Source organism: Rhinoraja longicauda, chromosome 12 (genome assembly GCF_053455715.1).
Source record: "Rhinoraja longicauda isolate Sanriku21f chromosome 12, sRhiLon1.1, whole genome shotgun sequence".
Taxonomy (NCBI): domain Eukaryota; kingdom Metazoa; phylum Chordata; class Chondrichthyes; order Rajiformes; family Arhynchobatidae; genus Rhinoraja; species Rhinoraja longicauda.
In genome coordinates this window covers 27065298-27080675 of record NC_135964.1, presented here as the reverse complement: position 1 = coordinate 27080675, position 15378 = coordinate 27065298, and the positions used below count along the sequence as shown (strand labels likewise).

The following is a 15378-nucleotide window of genomic DNA, read 5'->3' as shown; positions in this document are numbered from 1 at the left end:
GTAACCTCACTTTTCAAAAAGGGAGGGAGAGAGAAAACTGGGAATTACAGACCAGTTAGTCTAACATCGGTAGTGGGGAAAATGCGAGAGTCAGTTATTAAAGATGGGATAGCAGCACATTTGGAAAGTGGTGAAATCATTGGACAAAGTCAGCATGGATTTATGAAAGGTAAATCATGTCTGACGAATCTTATAGAATTTTGTCGAGGATGTAACTAGTAGAGTGGATAAGGGGGAACCAGTCGATGTGTTATATCTGGACTTCCAAGAAGGCTTTCGACCAGGTCCCACATAAGAGATTAGTATGCAAACTTAAAGCACACGGTATTGTGGGTTCAGTATTGATGTGGATAGAGAACTGGCTGGCAGACAGGAAGCAAAGAGTAGGAATAAACGGGTCCTTTTCAGAATGGCAGGCAGTGACTAGTGGGGTACCGCAAGGCTCAGTGCTGGGACCCCAGCTATTTACAATATATAATAATGATTTGGACGAGGGAATTGAATGCAACATCTCCAAGTTTGCGGATGACACGAAGCTGGGGGGCAGTGTTAGCTGTGAGGAGGATGCTAGGATGCTGCAACGTGACTTGGATAGGTTAGGTGAGTGGGCAAATGCATGGCAGATGCAGTATAATGTGGATAAATGTGAGGTTATCCACTTTGGTGGCAAGAACAGGAAAGCAGACTATTATCTGAATGGTGGCCGATTAGGAGAAGCGAATGGTATGTTGGCATTCATAGCGAGGGGATTTGAGTATAGGAGCAGGGAGGTTCTGCTGCAGTTGTACAGAGTATTGGTGAGACCACACCTGGAGTATTGCGTACAGTTTTGGTCTCCTAATCTGAGGAAATACATTCTTGCCATAGAGGGAGAACAGAGAAGGTTCACCAGATTGATTCCTGGAATGGCAGGACTTTCATATGAAGAAAGACTGGATAGACTCGGCTTGTACTCGCTGGAATTTAGAAGATTGAGGGGGGATCTTATAGAAACTTACAAAATTCTTAAGGGGTTGGACAGGCTAGATGCAGGAAGATTGTTCCCGATGTTGGGGAAGTCCAGAACAAGAGGTCACAGTTTAAGGATAAGAGGGAAGTCTTTTAGGACCGAGATGAGAAAACATTTCTTCACACCGAGAGTGGTGAGTCTGTGGAATTCTCTGCCACAGAAGGTAGTTGAGGCCAGTTCATTGGCTATATTTAAGAGAGAGTTAGATGTGGCTCTTGTGGCTAAAGGGATCAGGGGGTATGGAGAGAAGGCAGGTACGGGATACTGAGTTGGATGATCAGCCATGATCATATTGAATGGCGGTGCAGGCTCGAAGGGCCGAATGGCCTACTCCTGCACCTATTTTCTATGTTTCTATGTTTCTAGTGACCATAATATGACTAGTTTTAATCTGCAATTTGAGAGGGAGAAGGTTAAATCAGAAATGTCAGTGTTGCAGTTGAACAAAGGGGACTATGAAGGCACGAGAGAGGAGCTGGCCAAGGTCGACTGGAAAAGAATCCTAGCAGGAATGATGGTGGAACAGCAATGGCAGGAATTTCTGGGCATAATCCAGAAGATGCAGGATCATTTCATTCCAAAGAGGAAGAAAGATTCTAAGGGGAGTAGAAGGCAACCATGGCTGACAAGGGAAGTTAGGGATGGAATAAAACTAAAAGAAAAGATGTTTAACATAGCTAAGAGCAGCGGGAAGCCAGAGGATTGGGTAACTTTCAAAGGACAACACAAGGTAACAAAAAGGGCAATATGGGCTGAAAAGATGAAGTACGAAGGTAAGCTGGCGAAGAATATAAAGGATAGTAAACGCTTCTTTAGGTATGTTAAGAGAAAAAGATTAGCAAAGACAAATGTGGGTCCCTTGAAGGCAGAAACGGGTGAAATTAGTATGGATAACAAGGAAATGGCAGAAGAGTTGAACAGGTACTTCGGATTTGTCTTCACTAAGGAAGACACAAACAATCTCCCAGATGTACTAGAGGACAAAGAATCTAGGGAGATGGAGGAACTGAAAGAAATTTACATTAGGCGAGAAATAGTATTGGGTAGACTGATGGGACTGAAGGCTGATAAATCCCCAGGGCCTGATGGTCTGCATCCCAGGGTACTCAAGAAGGTGGCTCTAGAAATTGTGGACGTGATTAATGATTTGGATGATGGGATTAGAAGTAACACTAGCAAGTTTGCAGATGACACAAAGCTGGATGGCAGTGTGAACTGTGAAGAGATGTTAGGAGGTTGCAGAGTGACCTGGACAGGTTGAGTGAGTGGGCAGATGCATGGCAGATGCAATATAATGTAGATAAATGTGAGGTTATCCACTTTGGCGGCAAAAACAAGGAGGCAGATTATTATCTCAATGGTGTCAGATTAGGTAAAGGGGAAGTGCAACGAGACCCGGGTGTCCTTGTATACCAGTCACTGAAAGTAAGCATGCAGATACAGCAGGCAGTGAAGAAAGCTAATGGCATGTTGGCCTTCATAATGAGAGGATTTGAGTATAGAAGTAAAGAGGTCCTTCTGCAGTTGAAAAGGGTCCTGGTGAGACCACATCTGGAGTATTGCGTGCAGTTTTGGTCTCTTAATTTGAAGGACATCCTTGCTATTGAGGCAGTGCAGCGTAGGTTCACGAGGTTAATCCCCGGGATGGCGGGACTGTCATATGAGAAAAGATTGGAAAGACTGGGCTTGTATTCACTGGAGTTTAGAAGGATGAGAGAGGATCTTATAGAGACGTATAAAATTATAAAAGGACTGGACAAGCTAGCTGCAGGAAAATTGTTCCCAATGTTGGGGGAGTCCACAACCAAGGGCCACAGTTTAAGAATAAAGGGGAGGCCATTTAAAACTGAGATGAGAAGAAACTTTTTCACCCAGAGAGTTGTGAATTTGTGGAATTCTCTGCCACAGAAAGCAGTGAAGGCCAATTCACTGGATGAATTTAAAAGAGAGTTAGATAGAGCTCTAGGGGCTAGTGGAATCAAGGGATATGGGGTGAAGGCAGGCACAGGTTACTGATTATGGATGATCAGCCGTGATCACAATGAATGGCGGCGCTGGCTCGAAGAGCCAAATGGCCTCCTCCTGCACCTATTTTCTATGTTTCTAAGACTCCTTAGACAGCACCTTCCAAACCCACATCCTTTACACACATCCAAGATGGACAAGAGCAGCAAAAGCTTAGGAACACTACCACCTGAAAGGTGCCTTGCAAGACACACACTATCCTGAATTGGAATCATAGAACAAGATAGCACATGGCCTTTGGCCCAATGTCTATGCCGAACATGATACCAAGACCATCTCATATATGCCTGCGCCTGATAAATATCCCTCCATTCCCTGCAGATCCATGTACCTAACCAAAAGACTCTTAAATGCCTCTTTCACATCTGCCTCAACCACCACCCTGCATGTTCCCAGCACTCACTGCCACCTGTGTAAAAGAAAATTTATCCTGCACACCTTCAGTAAACATTGCCCCTCTCACCTTAATGTTATGCACTCTGGTATTTGTTTTTTTCATCCTGGGAAAAAGTTCTGTCTATCCTATAATAATTATTATAAGCTTCTTATAATTTGATATACTTCTATCAGTTCTCCCCACAACCTCCGGCATTCCAAGAGACCAATGCACGCCTATCTAACCACTCCCTTTAGCTAATACCCCCTAATCCAGGCATCATTCTGTTCTTTCACTGTCGTTGGGTCAAAATCCTGGAACTCCCTCCCCAACATCATTGAGAGTATAGGACACCTCAACTACTGCAGTGGTTCAAGGCAGCAGCTTACTATTGTCGACTCAAGAGCAATTAGAAATGGGCAATTAAATGTGACTCAGCCTGCAAAATCCATATCCCTCGAATGAAGATATTAAAATGTACAAGGAAGCCTTTTGGCTAACTGTATCTTGGATAAATTGTCTCAAATAGGATAACACACTTTTCTTTCTCCAATATTTCTGGAAATAATTTTCCACAACAGAATCTTAAATATGCATGGTAATCAGGAATCTAGGATGCTTATTGTTTTGCATAAAGAGTACAATTCTCCGCATGTCTATGTATGGAGCACAAATAATCGGGAAAAAAAACAAAATGCTGGAGGAACTCAGCGGATAAAACAGCATCCGTGGAGGCAGAGGGATGGTTGACATAGAAGATAGAAACAAAATGCTGGAGTAACTCAGCAGGACAGGCAGCATCTCTGAGTAGAAGGAATGGGTGACGTTTCGGGTTGAGACCCTTCTTCAGACTCGACCCAAAACGTCACCTATTCCTTCTCTCCAGAGATGCTGTCTGTCCCGCTGAGTTACTCCAGCATTTTGTGTCCACCTTCGATTTAAACCAGCATCTGCAGTTCTTTCCTATACAAGATGGTTGACATTTCAAGTTGAGATCCTGTATTAGAACCGATGGTGGAGGAATAGATATCCATTCACAATTACTAGATGTTAAGGGATGCAAGGAGTATAGAGTGGGCACAGGAATGTGATCCTGTTATAAATGATCAGCCACGATCTTACTGAATGGCAGAGCAACCTGTGAGCAATCAAATGGCTTACTCCTGCATCTACTTCTTTTGTAAACGCAGAATTTCCTTCCAGCAGGATCAATGCTGAAATTGCCACCGATTATTATATTAACAAGGGCACATACCAAAATTTACCTTGGAATTCAATTTATCCAGGATGAAACCATAGAACTAATTTAAATATATAAATACAACGATATGTAGAAAGTGAGCAAGTACTTTTATTCATGAAATCTCCCCAGAGTCCAATGGTTCAGTATCCCCTCAATCCACTCTGCCTCATATTTCCTCAATAAACATTTGTCAGACATGATTTCCCCTCTGCTGAATCAGCTCAATCAGATTGCTACTGTTGCAGGCACCTCCTTAATAAATGATTCTACTGTTTTTCCAATAATTCATGTTAGGCTAAATGGCAAAATAGATGTGTGACTGTTAAAGGGGTCAATTTATGGAATAGTTGCAACAATGAATTAAAAGGGTGTAGTAATATGTGTAAATTCAAGAAAATGTTCAAAAATATTATATTTGAAAGATACAAAATATGTGATCAGCAATGAGAAATGACTGACATGACAGAAATGATGGTTCTTGAATATATTTGTTTCTTGCTAGGTTTTGTTTATCTGCTTCTGACTTATGATGTGATTTTTAAATTATATTTTGTTAAATATTAAGGGTAGGCACAATAAACTTTGCCTTCTGCCTATACCTTTTTTTTTGTCAGAAAACATCGTGTAGGATTATATTGTTTTATTTTTAATACAATGACTTTGCACTATTTGACTTTCACCCTGGGTGGACAGGTCTATTCACATTGCCTTGAATGCTCGCACCGCTGCTTACAACTCTGGCCTGGCATCCGACAATATGGACGACTACAAGGTAGAGTCCTACCGACTGCGAAGGGTGGTGAAGGATGCAAAAAGGAGGTACAGGGACAGGATAGAGTCGCAGATGGAGCAGCAGGGGCTACGGACTATAACTACCGGTGCAGCCCCCCTCAAGTGCCGGCACCTCCCTAGCTGATGACTTGAATTCCTTCTACGCACGAGTTGAGACGGGCAACATTACACCTAGCTCGATTTATTCACAAAATGCTGGAGTAACTCAGCAGGTCAGGCAGCATCTCGGGAGAGAAGGAATGGGTGACGTTTCGGGTCGAGACCCTTCATCAGTCTGAAGAAGGGTCTCGACCCGAAACGTCACCCATTCCTTCTCTCGCGAGATGCTGCCTGACCTGCTGAGTTACTCCAGCATTTTGTGAATAAATCTATTTGTACCAGCATCTGCAGTTATTTTCTTATATTACCCCTAGCTCGCCATCTAAAAACAACACCGCCAGCGTGCTGGCTAGCGAGGATGGAGGGGGATCCACCGCTGGGGATGTGCACACATTCTCGGTGTCCGAGCATGAGGTGAGGTCGGCTCTGACGCGTGTGAACACGAGGAAAGCTGTAGGCCCAGATGGTATATCTGGGCGAGTACTAAAGTCTTGTGCTATTCAGCTTGCTCCAGTGCTCACCACAATATTCAACCTCTCCTTGGCCAAGTTCGTGGTCCCTGCATGCTTCAAAAGCTCTCTCTCATCTTGGCAGCCAGAAGGGGGGCTATGTGAGGATGCTGTTCATTGACTTTAGTTCAGCTTTCAATACCATAGTCCCCACCAGACTTGCTGAGAAGCTGCTGAAACTGGGGCTTAACACTCCCCTGTGTGCCTGGGTCCTGGACTTTCTCACCGCCAGGCCCCAAGTGGTCAAGATGGGGAGACATACATCTAACCCCCTCACCCTGAACACAGGATCCCCCAGGGTTGCGTCCTTAGCCCCCTACTGTACTCCCTGTACACACATGACTGTGTGGCCAGATTCAGCTCCAATTCCATCATCAAGTTTGCTGATGACACTGTGGTGGTGGGCCTGATCTCCGATAATGATGCGAAGACCTACCGGGAGGAGGTGGCTGATCTGGCACTCTAGTGTCGGGACAGCAGCCTCCTCTTGAATGTCACAAAAACTAAGGAGCTGATTGTGGACTTTAGAGGGCTCAACATCCGAGGACGTACATACCACTGGAGATAAATGGGATACCTGTGGATAGGGTGAGCAGCTTCAAATACCTGGGAGTCCACATCACAGAGGATCTGACATGAACAACACACATTGCCGCACTGGTGAGTAAGGCAAGGCAGCGCTTTTACCACCTCAGACAGCTGAGGAAATTCAGAGTCTCTCTGAGGATCCTTTAGTGCTTCTACTCTGGGGCTGTAGAAAGCATCTTATCCGGCAACATCTCAATCTGGTTTGGGAACAGCTCTGCCCAGGACAGGAAGGCTCTGCGGAGAGTAGTGCGTTCGGCTGAACGCACTATGGGAACTACACTCGCCCCCCTGCAGGACCTATACATCAGGAGGTGCAGATTCAGAGCCAGCAACATTATGGGGGACCCCTACCACCCAGCAACGGACTGTTCCAGCTGCTACGGTCAGGCAAACGCCTCCGCTGTCACGCTGTGAAAACAGAGAGGATGAGATGGAGTTTCTTCCCACAGGCCATCAGGACTGTTAACTCTTATATCACCAGGGACTAATTTACTGTATTAATTTATTTTTTGTGTTGTGTCTTTAAAAAAAAAATTCTATTCGAATTGTAGTTTTAACACAATCCGCAGGCGTTGCCACTTTCATTTCACTGCACATCTTGTATGTGTATGTGACAAATAAAGTAGGCTTGACTTGACAACTATATGGCCAATCTGTTGTATTGTATTGACCGGAAAATAAATAAATAAAATAAAAATAATAAAATAATTTTAAAAAACACTCGATAAATTTCTGCCTTTATTTCTAGATACACTTTCTGAGTTTTTGCAACCCATTATCCAAGCTATCGCTCTTCAACAGTGAACCTGTTATATTGGCTCCAACCTGTTGATCTGCCTCCATCAGGCATGCACAGATTTCACCAACTCCATTACAGTTGACTGCAAATTACCTCCAGTTTTAGGGGTGGATAATTCAGACAGGCATCTTGTGAATAAATAATGAAAAGCAGTGCTAATGGCATGCCAGTCATCTGCTCTATCTTCCTATTTCTGTATCAAATGGCACCTGAGACCAAGTATAAAAAAGAACTATCTTTTGAAGTGATTTAATCATTTTCTTATCTCCTTAAAATCTGTCTGCGAGGGCGGCGTTATCCATCCATCCTTCTCTGCTGTTGGTCCTCCAGTACTTCACAAACCACTTAGAATAGGTTCTACAACACAATCAAGGATACCTTCGCCCTCACCCACCCATTCCTCCTCCATCTCTCCTCCATCTCTCCTCCATCTCCCCTCCTCTCCTCCTCTCCTCCCCTCTCCTCCATCTCTCCTCCATCTCTCCTCCCCTCTCCTCCATCCTCCTCCATCTCTCCTCCCTCTCTCCTCCCCTCTCCTCCATCTCTCCTCCATCTCTCCTCCATCTCCCCTCCTCTCCTCCTCTCCTCCATCTCTCCTCCATCTCTCCTCCCCTCTCCTCCCCTCTCCTCCCCTCTCCTCCATCCTCCTCCATCTCTCCTCCCTCTCTCCTCCCCTCTCCTCCCCTACCCCACCCCTACCCCACCCACCCCCTGGGAACACACAGCATGGGTGAATCCTCAGTCCCATCACGACCAGTCACCGGCCGCAGTCGAGGATGTGACAGGAGCGAGAGCCCGGGCCTTGGTACCCGGGAACCCAGGCAACCCCCTCCCCACCCACCCCTGCCCTCTCCTCCCTCCCTCCCTCCCCCTCCCCTTCCCTCTCCCCATCTCCTCCCCCTCCCCTCCCTTCCCACACTCCTCCTCTCCCCGCAGCAACCACATCACATCACATCACATCACGCCGCGCTGCTGCCACTCACCAGGCTGTCTGGCCGCTCGCATCGGGCAGGGAACCCGAGCGCAGTCACCGCCTGCTCCTCCCCGGGCCCGGCCCGGCCCGGCCCAGTCACCGCCCATTCAGTGAGGCCCCGGTGAGGTCATGGCGCCGGCTGCGCGGCCTGTTGCCAGGTGTCAGCGGTAGCTGTGGTTGAGCCTGAGGGCGGCTGTCGCTGTCATTTGGGGGTGGCGGATGGTGTGTACTTACCCGAGTGCCACGTCTTCAATGAGGTCATGCCTACTCCACTTTGCTTCCTGATCCATATCCTCCCATACTCTGCATCTGCAATGAATGGGGATGCCACACCTGGTATTACATAGTTGTACTAGATGCTGCTGCCTGCTGTTGAGCGGCCTTACATAAAAGATATGCCTTTCTGAGCTGTGTTTGACCTGGGTGAGAATATAGTATTCTGGGTGAGATTTCTATATTGGCAGTATGTTGTATGAGAGGTCATCTGTGCCTATAAGATTATTAAGGGGTTGGACACGTTAGAGGCATGAAACATGTTCCCATTGTTGGGGGAGTCCAGAACCAGGGGCCACAGTTTAAGAATAAGGGGTAGACCATTTAGAACTGAGATGAGGAAAAACTTTTTCAGTCAGAGAGTTGTGAATCTGTGGAATTCTCTGCTTCAGAAGGCAGTGGAGGCCAATTCTCTGAATGCTTTCAAGAGAGAGCTAGATAGAGCTCTTAAGGATACTGGAGTCAGGGGGTATGAGAAGAAGGCAGGAACGGGGTACTGATTGAGAATGATCAGCCATGATCACATTGAATGGCGGTGCTGGCTCGAAGGGCCGAATGGCCTCCTCCTGCACCTATTGTCTATTGTCTATTACTGGGAGTGCTGTCCCGGTAGGCTGTCCTGAACCAAGCTCTGGAATGTGGACAGGGTGTGTGGGACCTGGGACGCTGGCTGGTAACAAGGTCAGAGGTGGGATGAGGATCAGAACCCAAATTCTATTTAGGCAGATGATTAAGGATGTCTACTTTGGAGTCTACTTTTCAGTCTCGAGCTGAAACGGCACCTATTCCTTTCCTCCAGGGAAGCTCTGAGTTACTCCAGCATTTTGTGTCTATCTTTGGTGTAAATCAGCATCTGCAATTCCTTCAACACATTTTATCTACTTTGAAGAAGTTCTCCTCCTCTCTCTGAGCTTCTCTCACTGCTTTCCCATTGCGATTACTGCTGCTCTCCGACCATTTCTGACCCAGACTTGATATCACAGCCACATTGATGGAATCTATGTTGCAAGATGGCCGCGCCGTTGTGTTTGGCTGTCTGTCGTCGCTCACCTAGAGATCGTAGTGTTCTTCGAGCCACTTTGGTCTACGACCGCCGAACCCTCCTGTTGATCCGACCCTCCGTCGTCGACTTCTTCAGTCCAGGTCCCGGACAAAGTTTCTTCCAACGATCGCTCCTCGATCAACTCCCGGTAAATGTGCGGGCCCAGCCTTACATCCACCGCCACACGCACCGCGCTAGGTGGCGGGGTAAACGCGCGGGAACATTTGAAAATTTAAAAAACCTTGCCCGCGCTCATCCAACAGCGGCCTACCTCGCCCAGCGCTGCGAAGTCGGACCTGGTCGACCTTACCGCTCCATCCACCGGCGCTCCCTCGAGCTCAGGTATGCCGCTCTTCGACCGATCATCCCGGTCCCTGGACTGCCGGCCCGCGGGCTCCCAGCAAGGCCATCTGTGAAGCGCAGCGGCGTGGTCTCCCTGAACCTCCGCCCGCTGGCGTGGGAGCCGTTACCAGACCGAAGCTCACCTGCTGTCCCTGCTGTCCCTGCTAAAGTGGCCCTGATCAACGCAAGATCCCTACAGAACAAGACCTTCATCCTCAACGACTTCTTCACCACCCGTGGATTGGACTTCTTACTGCTCACAGAATCCTGGCTTAACCCTGGTGAGCTTGCTCCACTCGTGGAACTCTGTCCTGATGACTGTAACTTTTTCACCTCGCCTAAGCTCTCCGGACGCGGTGGGGGCTTAGCCACTGTGTTTAAGAAACATTTCAACTGCCGCCTCCTGAACGCTGATCATTTCTCCAGTTTTGAGGTGCAACTAATTAAAGTAGGCCTAGCCTATCCCCTCTTAATTGTTCTTGTGTATCGCCCACCAAAAATGCATAAGGACTTCATCACCCAATTTGCTGATCTGATTTCTAGCATTTTGCCCAAATTTGACCGGATCATGATTCTTGGTGACTTTAATATTCATGTTTGCTGTCCCACTAAGCCTCTTGTGAGTGAATTTATGCACCTGGTTGAGTCCTTCAATCTGACTCTTCACACCATGGGACCCACTCATAAGTTAGGCCATACTCTCGACCTAGTGTTATCGTCCGGATTCCCAATCTACAACATTGAAACTACTGAAGCCTGTCTATCGGACCACAGCGCTATCATTTTTGACGCATCTCTGCCTTTATCTCCCGCAAAATCTCATCTCCCTGTTCACTACTCCCGCGACATAAATTCATTGACTGCCAGTAAATTCTCCGAGGCTCTCACAGCTGCCCCCAACATCTGCACTATTGAGGCTTCTCCCCCCCATCTCAGCACTGAGGATCTCGCCTCTTTATTTAATATCACTTGCTCTTCCATCCTGGATTCTATCGCTCCCCTTAAAATGAAAAAGCCTAAGCCCAAAGGTCGGCCTTGGCTCAATGACACCACCAAAGCCCTAAGAAGGGAGTGCAGAAAATCAGAAAGGAGGTGGAAATGTGACAAGCTTCAAATTTCCTTCGAAATTCTGAGAAACAATCTTCTCAAATACCAGGAAGCAGTAAAGTCTGCTAGAGCACAATACTTCTCCGACCTTATTTCCAAAAACTCTCATAACTCCAAGGTCCTATTTAGCACAATTACCTCTGTCATATGTCCCGCCCCCAGTACCAGCTTAGTTGGGTCCCCTGCTAAGTGCGAAGAATTCGCTAAATTTTTCACCAACAAAGTTGAGAACATTAGAATGAACATTTCCCCTCCCACCCGTGACCTAGCTGTCTCACTAGTCTGTTCATCTAAATTGGACTGTTTCCAACCCGTCACTCTATCCTCCCTTGCAAAGCTTGTCTCCGCTATGAAACCTGCAACCAGCCCCCTTGATCCTGCCCCCACTGCCCTTCAATAGCCGGTCCCAGCATCCTCTCTATTATCAACAGTTCTCTGGCCACTGGCACTGTTCCAACCTGTTTCAAGCACACGGTGGTCCAGCCCCTACTGAAAAAACCTAACCTAGACCCCACCTTGCCTAGCAACTACAGACCCATTTCCAAACTGCCATTCCTGTCAAAAGTCCTTGAAAAGACAATTCTAAACCAATTAGTGCCCTACCTGCACCAAAACACCATCCTGGAAAGTTTCCAGTCAGGTTTCAGAGCCCACCACAGCACAGAGTCTGCCTTGTTGAAGGTACACAACGACCTGCTTCTCGCCATCGACACCGGCGACTGTGCAATCCTGCTCCTTCTCGACCTCAGCGCAGCGTTCGATACAGTGGACCACACCATCCTTATTGACCGTCTCCGGTACGCGGTTGGCATTGATGGCACTGCCCTGAGCTGGTTCGCTTCGTACCTCAAAGATAGGAGTTACGCCATCAACATAGGCAGTTATTCCTCTGCTCCAGCTAGCCTCTCCTGCGGAGTTCCACAAGGCTCCATCCTAGGCCCCATTCTCTTCTCTCTATACATGCTCCCCCTTGGCCAAATCATTCAAAGGCACGGCATTTCTTTCCACTGCTATGCCGATGACACTCAGCTTTACCTCCCCCTGAAACCCAACAACCAGTCAAATTTAAACAGCCTCTTACACTGCCTTGAGGACATAAAATGTTGGATGGCACAGAACTTCCTCCAATTAAATGAGAGCAAGTCTGAGGTCATCCTATTCGGCCCCCCCGACTCCATCAAATCGATAACAGGCAGTCTTGGAAGCCTATCCTGCCTAGTCAAACCGCATGTCAAAAACCTCGGCATGATATTTGACTCTGCATTAAAATTTGATAAGCAAGTCAACGCTGTGGTAAAAGCCAGCTTCTTCCAACTTCGTACCATAGCTAAAATCAAACCTTTCCTCCAATTCGACGACACAGAAAAAATCATTCACGCTTTCATTTCCTCCCGCCTAGACTACTGCAACTCCCTATACACTGGGATCAGCCAATCTTCCCTGTCCCGCCTGCAACTGGTCCGAAATGCCGCAGCGAGACTCCTGACGGGTACCCGTAAAAGGGACCACATCACCCCGATTCTGGCCTCTCTCCACTGGCTCCCTGTACGGTACAGAATCAACTTCAAGCTCCTCCTATTCACGTATAAAGCCCTAAATGGACATTCCCCCCCCTACATCAAAAATCTTCTAACCCACCTCTCTAACTCCAGGTCCCTCAGGTCGGCCGACTTGGGGCTACTCACTATCCCGCGGTCTAGGCTTAAGCTCAGGGGTGACCGCGCTTTTGCGGTTGCAGCTCCTAGACTGTGGAACAGCATCCCTCTCCCCATCAGAACTGCCCCCTCCATCCACTCCTTTAAGTCCAGGCTCAAAACCTATTTCTACTCCCTAGCGTTTGAGGCTCATTGAGGAGGCGCTGTGAACTGTTTGCGTGCTACTGTATGTTTCATTTTTTTCCTTAGTACCTAATCAGATGTACAGCACTTTGGTCAACGTGGGTTGTTTTTAAATGTGCTATACAAACAAAATTGACTTGACTTGACATGTGTTTCCCCAACACTTGCCTCCACTGCCATCTTCTACCACATGGCTTCTAGTTCCACTTCCAGGCAACAACCAGGATTTTTAGGAACCTACACATATTCCACAGTTCTCCTTCTGTGGCCTACATTCTACACTGGCTGACATGTGTTGGCACCAACAGGCCTATCTCTATCTCTCCCGCAGCTCCGGATCTCACACACCCAGTCCTGCAATGGACCTTAACTTTACTTTTTATAAGGCACGAGTCTGAAGAAGGGTCCCCTGCAGAAAGGCCACTTATCCATGTTCTCCAGAGATGCTACCTGACCCATTGAGTTACTTCACCCAGCACTTGGTGTCTTTTTTGGATTAAGAATATGGATTAGGAGGGAAGGATGTCTCCTACAGTTCAGACTGAAGGGATTTGCAAAGAAAATGACAAAGATGATAGCAATGGGTATGACTGAGTATTACTTTAACACGAGAGCCTGGAAGCTTGATTGAAGAAAGAACAAAAAAGGATATCAGGAATCAAAAATGTTTAATTGTCACATGCACCGGCAACAGAACAATTAAAGTCTTGCTGCAGCTTTACACAATTCAATGACACATATAAATATATCATAATCAATAATACACTGAGTTAATATGAATAACGCTGGGTAACCAGAATAGTGCAAAACAGATCTCCAAATTCCAACACCACAGTTCATAGAAGATCATAGTTGCTGAGGTAGTTGTTGGTGTTGCGCAGTTTTCAAGAGCCTGATGGTTGATGGGAAGAAGCTGTACTTGAACCTGGAGGTCATGGTTCTCAGGCTCCTATATTCCGCTCGCTGATAGTGGTATCAAGATGACAGTGTGGCCAAGTGGTGTGGGTCTTTGTTGCTATTATCTGCCTTTTCACGCAGCGCCTTCTCTAGATCCCTTTGATGGTAGGGAGGTCAGTACCTGTGAAGACCAGGCAATGTCTACCACTTTTGGCAGCCTCCTTCATTCGTGGACATTCGAGTTGCATCAGGCCGTGATGCATCCAGTTTCTATACTCAGTACTGTACACTTGTAGGAGTTCCATAGAGTATTAAAAGTCAGCAAATTGGTCTTGCTAACATAGAGAGCAAGATTGTTGTTCTGGCACCATTCAATCAGATTATCAATTTTCCACCTTGCTGCAGTTTAACGGGTCCATTAACTCATTGTTGCCCATTATTCGTCCAACAACAGTGGTATTGTCAACATATTTAAATATCGCATTGGATCTGTCTCTGGTTATACAGTTATGGATATAGAGAGAATAGAGCAGGGGACTGACCACATATCCGAGATGTTTCTGTGTTGATTATCGAGGAGGAAGTGTTGTTGCCAATTCGTACTGATTGCGATCTGCCAATGAGGAAGTCAAAGATCAAATTACATGGGGACGAGCAGAAACCCAGCTGTCTGAGTTTGATCATATATTTGGAGTGGATAATGGTGTTGAACGACAAGCTGTAGCTGATGAACAGCAGCTTGATGTAGATGCTCTTATTTTGCAAGTGATTTAGTTTTAGAGATACAGCATGGTAACAGGTTCTTCGGCCCACCAAGTCCGTGCCGATCAACGATCCATGTACACTAGTTCTATCCTACACACTTGGGACAATTTACAAAAACCAATTAACCTACAAACCTGTATGTCATTGGACTGTAGGGGAAAACCAGAGCTCCCAGAGAAAACCCACGTGGTCACAGGGAGAACATACAAACACCATACAGATAGCACCCATCATTAGGATTGGGCCCAGGTCTCTGGCGCTGTCAATCCACCGACTGCCTTGCTCTGCTACCTCTGACATCTCCTTAATGGCCTGTCCGCAAATTCTTAGCTCTCCAAATAGCAACATGGTCGATCGCGCAATGAAACCTCTACAACCCACTTCTACTGGACATACTCTTGCTTTCCATCTTGCTGCTCAATTTCTGCTGCCAAATCTGCATATCTAAGCTTTTTCCTTTCATAAGCTTCATCCACTAAGTTCCTCAAGGAACGTCAGTTCTATAAAATACACTTTTCTGGCATCCGTCTATCAGTGGGAGATGATGGTGCGGCTTTGCATTGTACTGCTTGGAGAGGGGGATTTTTCAGTGTCCTCTCTATTTGATTTGCCTGCTGAGCCTGGGCAGGTAAATGGGAATACAAACTTGCCCAGCATCTGTGTTCCCTTCTGGGCCTAATAGGCTGATTCCAGAGGAACGG

General features: G+C 46.8%; 1 protein-coding gene across 6 annotated transcripts in view; it reads right to left on the bottom strand.

Annotated features, from left to right (window-relative positions):
- The window catches only part of slc9d1 (solute carrier family 9 member D1), a 45722-nt gene extending 37059 nt beyond the window's left edge, over positions 1–8663 (bottom strand). For all 6 annotated transcript variants that reach the window (XR_013547902.1, XM_078409267.1, XM_078409271.1 and 3 more), the window contains exon 1: positions 8424–8663. The gene's annotated coding sequence lies outside the window, so the exon portion shown is untranslated. The remainder of the gene's footprint in view (positions 1–8423) is intronic.
- Between the last annotated feature and the right edge of the window lie 6715 nt (positions 8664–15378).